This window comes from Lepisma saccharinum, chromosome 13 (assembly GCF_977018435.1).
Source record: "Lepisma saccharinum chromosome 13, izLepSacc3.1, whole genome shotgun sequence".
NCBI classification, from domain to species: domain Eukaryota; kingdom Metazoa; phylum Arthropoda; class Insecta; order Zygentoma; family Lepismatidae; genus Lepisma; species Lepisma saccharinum.
In genome coordinates, this window is record NC_139241.1 from 49,133,215 (window position 1) to 49,149,941 (window position 16,727).

Consider the following 16,727-nt stretch of genomic DNA (forward strand, 5'->3'; position numbering starts at 1 on the left):
CCTTTGTGGACCCACTCCTGCCGTTGTAATAAATGACCATTGGTTGGAGTTGGTACTAAAATTGATTATGTGTGGTGGACCCATTCCTAACGCTGTAATAATTTGACCAAACTTTGGAGATGGTATTTTAATTGATTATGCCCTGTTGGACCCATTGTTAACGCTATAATAATTTTACCAATGGTTGTTGATGGTATTGAAATCGACTATGGACAGGTGGAAACATCCCCAGCTATCTAAAAATCGACCAATGGTTCAAGTTGATATCAAAATTGATTTTGCCCTGGAAGACTCATTCCTAACACTATAATAATTTGACCAATGGTTGGAGATGGTATCGAAATATATAATGCCCGGGTGGACTCATTTCTGAGGCTGTAATAATTGACCATTGGTTGGAGTTGGTATTGAAATAAATTATGCCTTGGAAGTCTCATTCTTAACGCTGTAATAATTGACCATTTGTTGGAGATGGCATTGAAATTGATTTTGTCCTTGTGGACCCATTCTTAACGCTTAAATAATTTGACCAATGGTTGGAGATGGTATTGAAATTTATTTTGTACTTGTTGGCCCATTCATAACGGTATAAGAATTTGACCAATGGATGGAGATGGTATTGAAATTGATTATGCCCGAATGGACCCATCCCAGAGAATCTAATAATTGACCAATGGTTGGAGTTGGTATGGAAATAAATTATGACATGGAAGTCTCATTCCTAAGGCTGTAATAATATAAGAAATGGTTGGAGATGGTATTAAAATTGATTATGACCTTGCGGACCTATTCCTAATGCTGTAGTAATTTGACCAATGGTTGGAGATGGAATTGAAATTGATTTTGTCCTTGTGGACCCATTCTTAACGCTTAAATAATTTGACCAATGGTTTGAGATGGTTTGAAATTTATTTTGTACTTGTTGGCCCATTCTTAACGCTATAATAATTTGACCAAATGTTGGAGCTGGTATCGAAATATATTATTCCCGAGTGGACTCATTCCGACGTTATAATTATTGACCATTGGTTGGAGTTGGTACTAAAATTGAATATGTCATGGTTGACCGATTCCTAACGCTGTAATAATTGACTGATGGATTGAGATGGTATTAAAATTGATTATGACCTTGTGGACCTATTCCTACCGCTGTAATAATTTGACCAATGGTTGAGATGGTATTGAAATTGATTTTGTCGTTGAGGACCCATTCTTAACGGTATAAGAATTTGACCAATGGTTGGAGATGGTATTCAAATTCATTTCGTTCTTGTGGACCCATTGTTAACGCTATAGTAATTTGGCCAATGGTTGGAGAGGGTATTGAAATTGATTATGGCCGGTAGACCTATCCCCAATGCTCTAATAATTGACAAATGGTTGGAGTTGGTATCAAAATTGCTTATGCCTTGGAAGTCTCATTTGTAACGCAGTAATAAATGACCATTGGTTGGAGTTGGTTTTAAATTTGATTATGACCTTGTGGACCTATTCCTAACGCTATAAAAATTTGACTAATGGTTGGAGATGGAATTGATATTGATTTTGTCCTTGTGGACCCATTCTTAACGCTTAAATAATTTGACCAATGGTTGGAAATCGTATTGAAATTAATCTTGTTATTGTTCGCCCATTCTTAACGCTATAATAATTGACCAATGGTTGGAGTTTCTATCAAAATTGATTATGCCTTGGAAGACTCATTCCTAACGTTGTAATAATTGACCATTGGTTGGAGTTGGTACTACAATTGATTATGTCTGGTACACCCATTGCTAACGCTGTAATAATTTGACCAATAGTTGGAGATGGTATTGAAATATATTTTGTCCTTGTTGGCCTATTCTTACGGCTGTAATAATTTGACCACTGGTTGGAGATTGTATTGAAATTGATTTTGCCCGGGTGGACCCATCACCAACTCTCTAATAATCGACCAATGGTTGGAGTTGGCATCGAAATTGATTATGCCTTGGATATCTCATTTCTAACGCTGTAATAATTGACCATTGGTTGGAGTTGGTTTTGAAATTGATTATGAACTTCTGGAGCTATTCCTAATGCTCTAATAATTGACCAAGGGTTGGAGTTGGTATCGAAATTGATTATGCTTTGGAAGTTTCAATCCTAACTCTGTGTAAATTAACCATTGGTTGGAGATTGTATTGAAATATATTTTGTCCTTGTAGACCCATTCCTAATGCTGAAATAATTTGTCCAATGGTTGGAGATGGTATTGAAATTGATTTTGTCCTTGAGGAGCTATCCTTAACGCTATAATAATTTGACCAATGGATGGAGATGGTACTGAAATTGATTATGCCCGAATGAACCCATCCCCAAGGATCTAATAATTGACTAATGGTTGGAGTTGGTATCGAAATAAATTATGCCTTGGAAGTTTCATTCCTAAGGCTGTAATAAATTGACCAATGGTTGGAGATGGTATTAAAATTGATTATGACCTTGTGGACCTATTCCTACCGCTGTAATAATTTTAATTTGACCAATGGTTGCAGATGGTATTGAAATTGATTTTGTCCTTGTGGACCCATTCTTAACGGTATAAGAATTTTACCAATGGTTGGAGAAGGTATTCAAATTCATTTCGTTCTTGTGGACCCATTGTTAACGCTATAGTAATTTGGCCAATGGCTGGAGAGGGTATTGAAATTGATTATGGCCGGTGGACCTATCCCCAACGCTCTAATAATTGACAAATGGTTGGAGTTGGTATCAAAATTGTTTATGCCTTGGAAGTCTCATTTGTAACGCAGTAATAAATGACCAATGGTTGGAGTTGGTTTTAAATTTGATTATGATCTTGTGGACCTATTCCTAACGCTTTAATAATTTGACCAATGGTTGGAGTTGGTACTGAAATTGATTATGTCCTGGTTGACACATTCCTAGCGCTGTAATAATTGACCGATGGATGGATTTGGTATTAAAATTGATTCTGACCTTGTGGACCTATTCCTAACTCTGGAATAATTTGACCAATGATTAGAGATGGTATTGAAATTGATTTTGTCCTTGTGGACCCATTCTTAACGCTTAAATAATTTGACCAATGTTTGGAGATGGTATTGAAACTTATTTTGTCCTTGTTGGCCCATTCTTAACGCTTTATAATTTGACCAAAGTTTGGAGATGGTATTGAAATTGATTTTGTTCTTGTGGACATTCTTAAAGCTATAATAATTTGACCAATGCTTGGTGAGGGTATTGAAATTGATTATGGCCGGGTGGACCCATCCCCAAAGCTCTAATAATTGACAAATTGTTGGAGTTGGTATCATAATTGTTTATGCCTTGGAAGTGTCATTTCTAACGCAGTAATATATGACCATTGGTTGGAGTTGGTTTTAAATTTGATTATGACCTGGTGGAACTATTCCTAATGCTATAATAATTTGACCAATGGTTGGAGATGGTATTGAAATTGATTTTGTTCTTGTGGACCCATTCTTAAAGCTATAATAATTTGAACAATGGTTGATATGGTATTGAAATTTATTTTGTACTTGTTGGCCCATTCTTAACCGTGTAAGAATTTGACCAATGGTTGGAGATGGTACTAAAATTGGTTTTGTCCTTGTGGAGCCATTCTTAACGCTTAAATAATTTCACCAATGGTTTGAGATGGTTTGAAATTTATTTTGTACTTGTTGGCGAATTCCTAACGCTATAATAATTTGACCAATGGATAGAGATGGTATTGAAATTGATTATGCCCGAATGGACCCTTCCCCAAGGATTTAATAATTGACCAATGGTTGGAGTTGGTATCGAAATTAATTATGGCTTGGAAGTCTCATTCCTAACGATGTAATAATTGACCACTGGTTGGAGATGGCATTGAAATTGATTTTGTCCTTGTGGACCCATTCTTAATGCTTACATAATTTGACCAATGGTTGGATATGGTATTGAAATTCATTTCGTTCTTGTGGACCCATTGTTAACACTATAGTAATTTGACCAATGGTTGGAGAGGGTATAGAAATTCATTATGGCCGGGTGGACCCATTCCCAACGCTCTAATAATTGACAAATGGTTTGAGTTGGTATCAAAATTGTTTATGCCTTGGAAGTCTCATTTCTAACGCAGTAATAAATGACCATTGGTTGGAGTTGACTTTAAATTTTATTATGATCTTGTGGACCTATTCCTAACGCTATAGTAATTTGACCAATGGTTGGAGATGGTATTGAAATTGTTTTTGTTCTTGTGAACCCATTCTTAAAGCTATAATAATTTGACCAATGGTTGATGATGGTATTCAAATTGATTTCGTTCATGTGGACCCATTCTTAAAGCTCTAATAATTTTACCAATGGTTGGTGATTGTATTGAAATTGATTATGTCCCGGAGGACTCATTTCTGACGTTGTAATAATTGACCATTGGTTGGAGTTGGTACTAAAATTGGTTTTGTCCTTGTGGACCCATTCTTAACGCTGAAATAATTTGACCAATGGTTTGAAATTTATTTTGTCCTCGTTGGCGCATTCCTAACGCTATAATAATTTGACCAATGGATGGAGATGGTACTCAAATTGATTATGCCTGAATGGACCCATCCCAAAGGTCTTAATAATTGACCAATGGTTGGAGTTGGTATCGAAATAACTTATGCCTTGGAAGTATCATTCCTAACGCTGTAATAATTGACCATTGGTTGGAGATGGCATTGAAATTGATTTTGTCCTTGTGGACCCATTCTTAACGCTTAAATAATTTGACCAATGGTTGGAGATTGTATTCAAATTTATTTTGTACTTGTTGGCCCATTCTTAACGGTATAAGAATTTGACCAATGGATGGAGATGGTATTGAAATTGATTATGCCCGAATGGACTAATCCCAGAGGATCTAATAATTGACCAATGGTTGGAGTTGGTATCGAAATAAATTATTCCCTGGAAGTCTCGCTCCTAAGGCTGTAATAATATAACCAATGGTTGGAGATGGCATTGAAATTGATTTTGTCCTTGTGGACCCATTCTTAACGCTTAAAGAATTTGACCAATGGTTGGAGATGTTATTGAAATTTATTTTGAACTTGTTGGCCCATTCTTAACGCTATAATAATTTTACCAATGGTTGGAGATGGTATTGATATATTATGCCTTGGAAGACTCATTCCTAACACTAATAATTTGACCAATGGTTGGAGATGGTATCGAAATATATTATTCCCGAGTGGACTCATTCCGACGTTATAATTATTGACCATTGGTTGGAGTTGGTACTAAAATTGAATATGTCATGGTTGACCGATTCCTAACGCTGTAATAATTGACTGATGGATTGAGATGGTATTAAAATTGATTATGACCTTGTGGACCTATTCCTAACGCTATAAAAATTTGACTAATGGTTGGAGATGGTATTGAAATTGATTTTGTCCTTGTGGATCCATTCTTAATGCTTAAATAATTTGACCAATGGTTTGAGATGGTATTGAAATTTATTTTGTACTTGTTGGCCATTCTTAACGGTATAAGAATTTGACCAATGGTTGGAGATGGTATACAAATTGATTTCCTCCTTGAGACCCATTGTTAACGCTTTAGTAATTTGACCAATGGTTGGAGAGGGTATTGAAATTGATTATGGCCGGGTGGACGCATCCCCAACGCTCTAATAATTGAAAATGGTTGGATTTGGTATCAAAATTGTTTATGCCTTGGAAGTCTCATTTCTAACGCAGTAATAAATGACCATTGGTTGGATTTGGTTTTAAATTTGATTATGACCTTGTGGACCTATTCCTAACGCTATAATAATTTGACCAATGGTTGGAGATGGTATACAAATTGATTTCCTTCTTGTGGAGCCATTGTTAACGCTATAGTAATTTGACCAATGGATGGAGATTGTATTGAAATTCATTATGCCCGAATGGACCCTTCCCCAAGGATTTAATAATTGACCAATGGTTGGAGTTGGTATCGAAATAAATTATGCAATGGAAGTCTCATTCCTAACGCTGTAATAATTGACCACTGGTTGTAGATGGCATTGAAATTGATTTTGTCCTTGTGGACCCATTCTTAACGCTTACATAATTTGACCAATGATTGGATATGGTATTGAAATTTATTTTGTACTTGTTGGCCCATTCTTAACGGTATAAGAATTTGACCAATGGTTGGAGATGGTATTCAAATTCATTTCGTTCTTGTGGACCCATTGTTAACGCTATAGTAATTTGACCAATGGTTGGAGAGGGTATAGAAATTCATTATGGCCGGGTGGACCCATCCCCAACGCTCTAATAATTGACAAATGTTTGGAGTTGGTATCAAAATTGTTTATGCCTTGGAAGTCTCATTTCTAACGCAGTAATAAATGACCATTGGTTGGAGTTGGTTTTAAATTTGATTATGATCTTGTGGACCAATTCCTAACGCTATAATAATTTGACCAATGGTTGATGATGGTATTAAAATTGATTTCGTTCATGTGGACCAATTCTTAAAGCTATAACAATTTTACCAATGGTTGGTGATTGTATTGAAATTGATTATGCCCCGGAGGACTCATTTCTGACGTTGTAATAATTGACCATTGGTTGGAGTTGGTACTAAAATTGGTTTTGTCCTTGTGGACCCATTCTTAACGCTTAAATAATTTGACCAATGGTTTGAGATGGTTTGAAATTTATTTTGTCCTCGTTGGCGCATTCCTAACGCTATATTAATTTGACCAATGGATGGAGATGGTACTCAAATTGATTATGCCCGAATGGACCCATCCACAAGGATTTAATAATTGACCAATGGTTGGAGTGTGTATCGAAATAAATTATGCCTTGGAAGTATCATTCCTAACGCTGTAATAATTGACCATCGGTTGGAGATGGTATTGAAATTGATTTTGTTCTTGTGGACATTCTTAAAGCTATAATAATTTGACCAATGGTTGATGATGGTATTCAAATTGATTTCGTTCTTGTGAACCCATTCTTAAAGCTAAAATAAATTTGACCAATGGTTGGAGATGGTCTCGAAATATATAATGCCCGGGTGGACTCATTTCTGAGGCTGTCATAATTGACCATTGGTTGGAGTTCGTACTAAAATTGAATATGTCCTCTTGACCCTTTCCTAAAGCTGTAATAATTGACCGATGGATGGAGTTGTTATTAAAATTGATTATGACCCTGTGGACGTATTCCTAACGCTGTAATAATTTGACCAATGGTTGGAGATGGTATTGAAAATGATTTTGTCCTTGTGGACCCATTCTTAACGCTTAAATAATTTGACCAATGGTTTGAGATGGTTTCAAATTTATTTTGTCCTCGTTGGCGCATTCCTAACGCTATAATAATTTGACCAATGGATGGAGATGGTACTCAAATTGATTATGCCTGAATGGACCCATCCCAAAGGTCTTAATAATTGACCAATGGTTGGAGTTGGTATCGAAATAAATTATGCCTTGGAAGTATCATTCCTAACGCTGTAATAATTGACCATTGGTTGGAGATGGCATTGAAATTGATTTTGTCCTTGTGCTCCCATTCTTAAGGCTTAAATAATTTCACCAATGGTTGGAGATGGTATTGAAATTTCTTTTGTACTTGTTGGCCCATTCTTAACGGTATAAGAATTTGACCAATGGATGGAGATGGTATTGAAATTGATTATGCCCGAATGGACTAATCCCAGAGGATCTAATAATTGACCAATGGTTGGAGTTGGTATCGAAATAAATTATGCCATGGGAGTCTCATTCCTAAGGCTGTAATAATATAACCAATGGTTGGAGATAGCATTGAATTTGATTTTGTCCTTGTGGACCCATTCTTAACGCTTAAATAATTTGACCAACGGTTGGAGATGGTATTGAAATTTACCTTGTACTTGTTGGCCCATTCTTAACGCTATAATAATTTTACCAATGGTTGGAGATGGTATTGATATATTATGCCTTGGAAGAATCATTCCTAACACTAATAATTTGACCAATGGTTGGAGATGGTATCGAAATATATTATTCCCGAGTGGACTCATTCCGACGTTATAATTATTGACCATTGGTTGGAGTTGGTACTAAAATTGAATACGTCATGGTTGACCCATTGCTAACGCTGTAATAATTGACTGATGGATTGAGATGGTATTAAAATTGATTATGACCTTGTGGACCTATTCCTAACGCTATAAAAATTTGACTAATGGTTGGAGATGGTATTGAAATTGATTTTGTCCTTGTGGACCCATTCTTAACGCTTAAATAATTTGACCAATGGTTGGAAATCGTATTGAAATTGATTTTGTTATTGTTCGCCCATTCTTAACGCTTTAATAATTGACCAATGGTTGGAGTTTGTATCAAAATTGATTATGCCTTGGAAGACTCATTCCTAACGCTGTAATAATTTACCATTGGATGGAGTTGGTACTACAATTGATTATGTCTGATACACCCATAGCTAACGCTGTAATAATTTGACCAATAGTTGGAGATGGTATTGAAATATATTTTGTCCTTGTTGGCCTATTCTTAACGCTGTAATAATTTAACCACTGGTTTTAGATTGTATTGAAATTGATTTTGCCAGGGTGGACCCATCCCCAACTCTCTAATAATCGACCAATGGTTGGAGTTGGCATCGAAATTGATTATGCCTTGGAAATCTCATTTCTAACGCTGTAATATTTGACCATTGGTTGGAGTTGGTTTTGAAATTGATTATGAATTTCTGGACCTATTCCTAATGCTCTAATAATTGACCAATGGTTGGAGTTGGTATCGAAATTGATTATGCTTTGGAAGTTTCATTCCTAACTCTGTGTAAATTAACCATTGGTTGGAGATTATATTGAAATATATTTTGTCCTTGTAGGCCCATTCCTAACGCTGAAATAATTTGTCCAATGGTTGGAGATGGTATTGAAATTGATTTTTAATTGAGGACCTATCTTTAACGCTATAATAATTTGACCAATGGATGGAGATGGTATTGAAATTGATTATGCCCGAATGAACCCATCCCCAAGGATCTAATAATTGACCAACGGTTGGAGTTGGTATCGAAATAAATTATACCTCGGAAGTTTCATTCCTAAGGCTGTAATAATTTGACCAATGGTTGGAGATGGCATTAAAATTGATTATGACCTTGTGGACCTATTCCTAGCGCTGTAATAATTTGACCAATGGTTGCTGATGGTATTGAAATTGATTTTGTCCTTGTTGACCCATTCTTAACGGTATAAGAATTTGACCAATGGTTGGAGATGGTATTCAAATTCATTTCGTTCTTGTGGACCCATTGTTAACGCTATAGTAATTTGACCATTGGTTGGAGAGGGTATTGAAATTGATTATGGCCGGTGGACCTATCCCCAACGCCCTAATAATTGACAAATGGTTGGAGTTGGTATCAAAATTGTTTATGCCTTGGAAGTATCATTTGTAACGCAGTAATAAATGACCATTGGTTGGAGTTGGTTTTAAATTTGATTATGATCTTGTGGACCTATTCCTAACGCTATAATAATTTGACCAATGGTTGGATATGGAATTGAAATTGATTTTGTTCTTGTGAACCCATTCATAAAGCTATAATAATTTGACCAATGGTTGATGATGTTACTCAAATTGATTTCGTTCTTGTGGACCCATTCTTAAAGCTATAATAATTTTACCAATGGTTGGTGATTGTTTTGAATTTGATTATGCCCCGTAGGACTCATTTCTGATGTTGTAATAATTGGCCATTGGTTGGAGTTGGTACTAAAATTGATTATGTCCTGGTTGACACATTCCAAGCCCTGTAATAATTGACCGATGGATGGATTTGGTATTAAAATTGATTCTGACCTTGTGGACCTATTCCTAACGCTTTAATAATAAGACCAATGGTTGGAGATGGTATTGAAATTGATTTTGTCCTTGTTGGCCCATTCTTAACGCTTTATAATTTGACCAATGGTTTGAGATGGTATTGAAATTTATTTTGTACTTGTTGGCCCATTCTTAGCGGTATAAGAATTTGACCAATGGTTGGAGATAGTAAACAAATTGATTTCCTTCTTGTGGACCCATTGTTAATGCTATAGTAATTTGACCAATGGTTGGAGAGGGTATTGAATTTGATTATGGCCGGGTGGACCCATCCCCAACGCTCTAATAATTCACAAATGGTTGGAGTTGGTATCAAAATTGTTTATGCCTTGGAAGTCACATTTGTAACGCAGTAATAAATGACCATTGGTTGGAGTTGGTTTTAAATTTGATTATGATCTTGTGGACTTATTCCTAACGCTATAATAATTTGACCAATCGTTGGATATGGTATTGAAATTGATTTTGTTCTTGTGGACATTCTTAAAGCTATAATAATTTGACCAATGGTTAATGATGGTATTCAAATTGATTTCCTTCTTGTCGACCCATTCTTAAAGCTAAAATAATTTTGACCAATGGTTGGAGATGGTATTGAAATATATAATGCCCGGGTGGACTCATTTCTGAAACTGTCATAATTGACCATTGGTTGGAGTTCGTAGTAAAATTGATTATGTCCTGTTGACACTTTCCTAAAGCTGTAATAATTTGACAAATGGTTGGAGATGGTATTGAAATTGATTTTGTCCTTTTGGACCCATTCTTAACGCTTAAATAATTTGACGAATGGTTTGAGATGGTATTGAAATTTATTTTGTACTTGTTGGCCCATTCTTAACGGTATAAGAATTTGACCAATGGTTGGAGATGGTACTAAAATTGGTTTTGTCCTTGTGGAGCCATTCTTAACGCTTAAATAATTTCACCAATGGTTTGAGATGGTCTGAAATTTATTTTGTACTTATTGGCGAATTCCTAACGCTATAATAATTTGACCAATGGATAGAGATGGTGTTGAAATTGATTATGCCCGAATGGGCCCTTCCCCAAGGATTTAATAATTGACCAATGGTTGGAGTTGGTATCGAAATTAATTATGGCTTGGAAGTCTCATTCCTAACGCTTTAATAATTGACCACTGGTTGGAGATGGCATTGAAATTGATTTTGTCCTTGTGGACCCATTTTTAGCGCTTACATAATTTGACCAATGGTTGGATATGGTATTGAAATTTATTTTGTACTTGTTGGCCCATTCTTAACGGTATAAGAATTTGACCAATGGTTGGAGATGGTATTCAAATTCATTTCGTTCTTGTGGACCCATTGTTAACAATATAGTAATTTGTCCAATGGTTGGAGAGGGTATAGAAATTCATTATGGCCGGGTGGACCCATCCCCAACGCTCTAATAATTGACAAATGGTTGGAGTTGGTATCAAAATTGTTTATGCCTTGGAAGTCTCATTTCTAACGCAGTAATAAATGACCATTGGTTGGAGTTGGCTTTAAATTTGATTATGATCTTGTGGACCTATTCCTAACTCTATAGTAATTTGACCAATGGTTGGAGCTGGTATTGAAATTGTTTTTGTTCTTGTGAACCCATTCTTAAAGCTATAATAATTTGACCAATGGTTGATGATGGTATTCAAATTGATTTCGTTCATGTGGACCCATTCTTAAAGATATAATAATTTTACAAATGGTTGGTGATTGTATTGAAATTGATTATGCCCCGGACGACTCATTTCTGACGTTGTAATAATTGACCATTGGTTGGAGTTGGTACTAAAATTGGTTTTGTCCTTGTGGACCCATTCTTAACGCTTAAATAATTTGACCAATGGTTTGAGATGGTTTGAAATTTATTTTGTCCTCGTTAGCGCATTCCTAACGCTATAATAATTTGACCAATGTATGGAGATGGTACTCAAATTGATTATGCCTGAATGGACCCATCCCAAAGGTCTTAATAATTGACCAATGGTTTAAGTTGGTATCGAAATAAATTATGCCTTGGAAGTATCATTCCTAACGCTGTAATAATTGACCATTGGTTGGAGATGGCATTAAAATTGATTTTGACCTTGTGGACCCATTCTTAAGGCTTAAATAATTTGACCAATGGTTGGAGATGGTATTGAAATTTATTTTGTACTTGTTGGCCCATTCTTAACGCTATAATAATTTTACCAATTTTTGGAGATGGTATTGATATATTATGCCTTGGAAGACTCATTCCTAACACTAATAATTTGACCAATGGTTGGAGATGGTATCGAAATATATTATTCCCGAGTGGACTCATTCCGACGTTATAATTATTGACCATTGGTTGGAGTTGGTACTAAAATTGAATATGTCATGGTTGACCGATTCCTAACGCTGTAATAATTGACTGATGGATTGAGATGGTATTAAAATTGATTATGACCTTGCGGACCTATTCCTAACGCTATAAAAATTTGACTAATGGTTGGAGATGGTATTGAAATTGATTTTGTCCTTGTGGACCCATTCTTAACGCTTAAATAATTTGACCAATGGTTGGAAATCGTATTGAAATTGATTTTGTTATTGTTCGCCCATTCTTAACGCTTTAATAATTGACCAATGGTTGGAGTTTGTATCAAAATTGATTATGCCTTGGAAGACTCATTCCTAACGCTGTAATAATTTACCATTGGTTGGAGTTGGTACTACAATTGATTAAGTCTGGTACACCCATTGCTAACGCTGTAATAATTTGACCAATAGTTGGAGATGGTATTGAAATATATTTTGTCCTTGTTGACCTATTCTTAACGCTGTAATAATTTAACCACTGGTTGGAGATTGTATTGAAATTGATTTTGCCCGGGTGGACCCATCCCCAACTCTCTAATAATCGACCAATGGTTGGAGTTGGCATCGAAATTGATTATGCCTTGGAAATCTCATTTCTAACGCTGTAATAATTGACCATTGGTTGGAGTTGGTTTTGAAATTGATTATGAACTTCTGGACCTATTCCTAATGCTCTAATAATTGACCAATGGTTGGAGTTGGTATCGAAATTGATTATGCTTTGGAAGTTTCATTCCTAACTCTGTGTAAATTAACCATTGGTTGGAGATGGTATTGAAATATATTTTGTCCTTGTAGACCCATTCCTAACCCTGAAATAATTTGTCCAATGGTTGGAGATGGTATTTAAATTGATTTTGTAATTGAGGACCTCTAACCCTGAAATAATTTGTCCAATGGTTGGAGATGGTATTTAAATTGATTTTGTAATTGAGGACCTATCCTTAACGCTATAATAATTTGACCAATGGATGGAGATGGTATTGAAATTGATTATGCCCGAATGAACCCATCCCTAAGGACCTAATAATTGAACAATGGTTGGAGTTAGTATCGAAATAAATTATGTCTTGGAAGTTTCATTCCTAAGGCTGTAATAAATTGACCAATGGTTGGAGATGGTATTAAAATTGATTATGACCTTGTGGACCTATTCCTAACGCTGTAATAATTTGACCAATGGTTGCAGATGGTATTGAAATTGATTTTGTTCTTGTGGGCCCATTCTTAACGGTATAAGAATTTGACCAATGGTTGGAGATGGTATTCAAATTCATTTCGTTCTTGTATGGACCCATTGTTAACGCTATAGTAATTTGACCATTGGTTGGAGAGGATATTGAAATTGATTATGGCCGGTGGACCTATCCCCAACTCTCTAATAATTGACAAATGGTTGGAGTTGGTATCAAAATTGTTTATGCCTTGGAAGTCTCATTTGTAACGCAGTAATAAATGACCATTGGTTGGAGTTGGTTTTAAATTTGATTATGATCTTGTGGACCTATTCCTAACGCTATAATAATTTGACCAATGGTTGGATATGGTATTGAAATTGATTTTGTTCTTGTGAACCCATTCATAAAGCTATAATAATTTGACCAATGGTTGATGATGTTATTCAAATTGATTTCGTTCTTGTGGACCCATTCTTAAAGCTATAATAATTTTACCAATGGTTGGTGATTGTTTTGAAATTGATTATGCACCGTAGGGCTCATTTCTGACGTTGTAATCATTGGCCATTGGTAGGAGTTAGTACTAAAATTGATTATGTCCTGGTTGACACATTCCTAGCCCTGTAATAATTGACCGATGGATGGATTTGGTATTAAAATTGATTCTGACCTTGTGGACCTATTCCTAACGCTGTAATAATTTGACCAATGGTTGGAGATGGTATTGAAACTTATTTTGTCCTTGTGGACCCATTCTTAACGCTTAAAAAATTTGACCAATGTTTGTAGATGGTATTGAAACTAATTTTGTCCTTGTTGGCCCATTCTTAACGCTTTATAATTTGACCAAAGTTTGGAGATTGTATTGAAATTGATTTTGTTCTTGTGGACATTCTTAAAGCTATAATAATTTGACCAATGGTTGATGATGGTATTCAAATTGATTTCCTTCTTGTCGACCCATTCTTAAAGCTAAAATAATTTTGACCAATGGCTGGAGTTGGTATTGAAATATATAATACCCGGGCGGACTCATTTCTGCGGCTGTCATAATTGACCATTGGTTGGAGTTCGTAGTAAAATTGATTATGTCCTGTTGACACTTTCCTAACTTGTAATAATTGACCTATGGATGGAGTTGTTATTAAAATTGATTATGAACCTGTGGACCTATTCCTAACGCTGTAATAATTTGACCAATGGTTGGAGATGGTATACAAATTGATTTCCTTCTTGTGGACCCATTGTTAACGCTATAGTAATTTGACCAATGGATGGAGATGGTATTGAAATTCATTATGCCCGAATGGAAACTTCCCCAAGGATTTAATAATTGACCAATGGTTGGAGTTGGTATCGAAATAAATTATACCATGGAAGTCTCATTCCTAACGCTGTAATAATTGACCACTGGTTGGAGATGGCATTGAAATTGATTTTGTCCTTGTGGACCCATTCTTAACACTTACATAATTTGACCAATGGTTGGATATGGTATTGAAATTTATTTTGTACTTGTTGGCCCATTCTTAACGGTATAAGAATTTGACCAATGGTTGGAGATGGTATTCAAATTCATTTCGTTCTTGTGGACCCATTGTTAACGCTATAGTAATTTGACCAATGGTTGGAGAGGGTATAAAAATTTATTATGGCCGGGTGGACCCATCCCCAACGCTCTAATAATTGACAAATGGTTGGAGTTGGTATCAAAATTGTTTATGCATTGGAAGTCTCATTTCTAACGCAGTAATAAATGACCATTGGTTGGAGTTGGTTTTAAATTTGATTATGATCTTGTGGACCTATTCCTAACGCTATAATAATTTGACCAATGGTTGGAGATGGTATTGAAATTGTTTTTGTTCTTGTGAACCCATTCTTAAAGCTATAACAATTTGACCAATGGTTGATGATGCTATTCAAATTGATTTCGTTCTTGTGGACCCATTCTTAAAGCTATAATAATTTTACAAATGGTTGGTGAATGTATTGAAATTGATTATGTCCCGGAGGACTCATCTCTGAGGTTGTAATAATTGACCATTGGTTGGGGTTGGTACTAAAATTGATTTTGTCCTTGTGTACCCATTCTTAATGATTAAATAATTTGACCAATGGTTTGAGATGGTTTGAAATTTATTTTGTCCTCGTTGGCGCATTCCTAACGCTATAATAATTTGACCAATGGATGGAGATGGTACTCAAATTGATTATGCCCGAATGGACCCATCAACAAGGATTTAATAATTGACCAATGGTTGGAGTTGGTGTCGAAATAAATTATGCCTTGAAAGTATCATTCCTAACTCTGTAATAATTGACCATTGGTTGGAGATGGTATTGAAATTGATTTTGTTCTTGTGGACATTCTTAAAGCTATAATAATTTGACCAATGGTTGATGATGGTATTCAAATTGATTTCCTTCTTGTGGACACATTCTTAAGGCTTAAATAAATTTGACCAATGGTTAGAGATGGTATCGAAATATATAATGCCGGGGTGGACTCACATCTTAGGCTGTCATAATTGACCATTCGTTGGAGTTCGTACTAAAATTGAATATGTCCTGTTGACCCTTTCCTAAAGCTGTAATAATTGACCGATGGATGGAGTTGTTATTAAAATTGATTATGACCCTGTGGACCTATTCCTAACGCTGTAATAATTTGACCAATGGTTGGAGATGGTATTGAAAGTGATTTTGTCCTTGTGTACCAATTCTTAACGCTTAAATAATTTGACCAATGGTTTGAGATGGTTTGAAATTTATTTTGTCCTCGTTGGCGCATTCCTAACGCTATAATAATTTGACCAATGGATGGAGATGGTACTCAAATTGATTATGCCCGAATGGACCCATCAACAAGGATTTAAGAATTGACCAATGGTTGGAGTTGGTATCGAAATAAATTATGCCTTGGAAGTATCATTCCTAACGCTGTAATAATTGACCATTGGTTGGAGATGGTATTGAAATTGATTTTGTTCTTGTGGACATTCTTAAAGCTATAATAATTTGACCAATGGTTGATGATGGTATTCAAATTGATTTCCTTCTTGTGGACCCATTCTTAAAGCTAAAATAAATTTGACCAATGGTTGGAGATGGTATCGAAATATATAATGCCCGGGTGGACTCATTTCTGAGGCTGACATAATTGACCATTGGTTGGAGTTCGTACTAAAATTGAATATGTCCTGTTGACCTTTTCATAAAGCTGTAATAATTGACCGATGGATGGAGTTGTTATTAAAATTGATTATGACCCTGTGGACCTATTCCTAACGCTGTAATAATTTGACCAATGTTTGGAGATGGTAT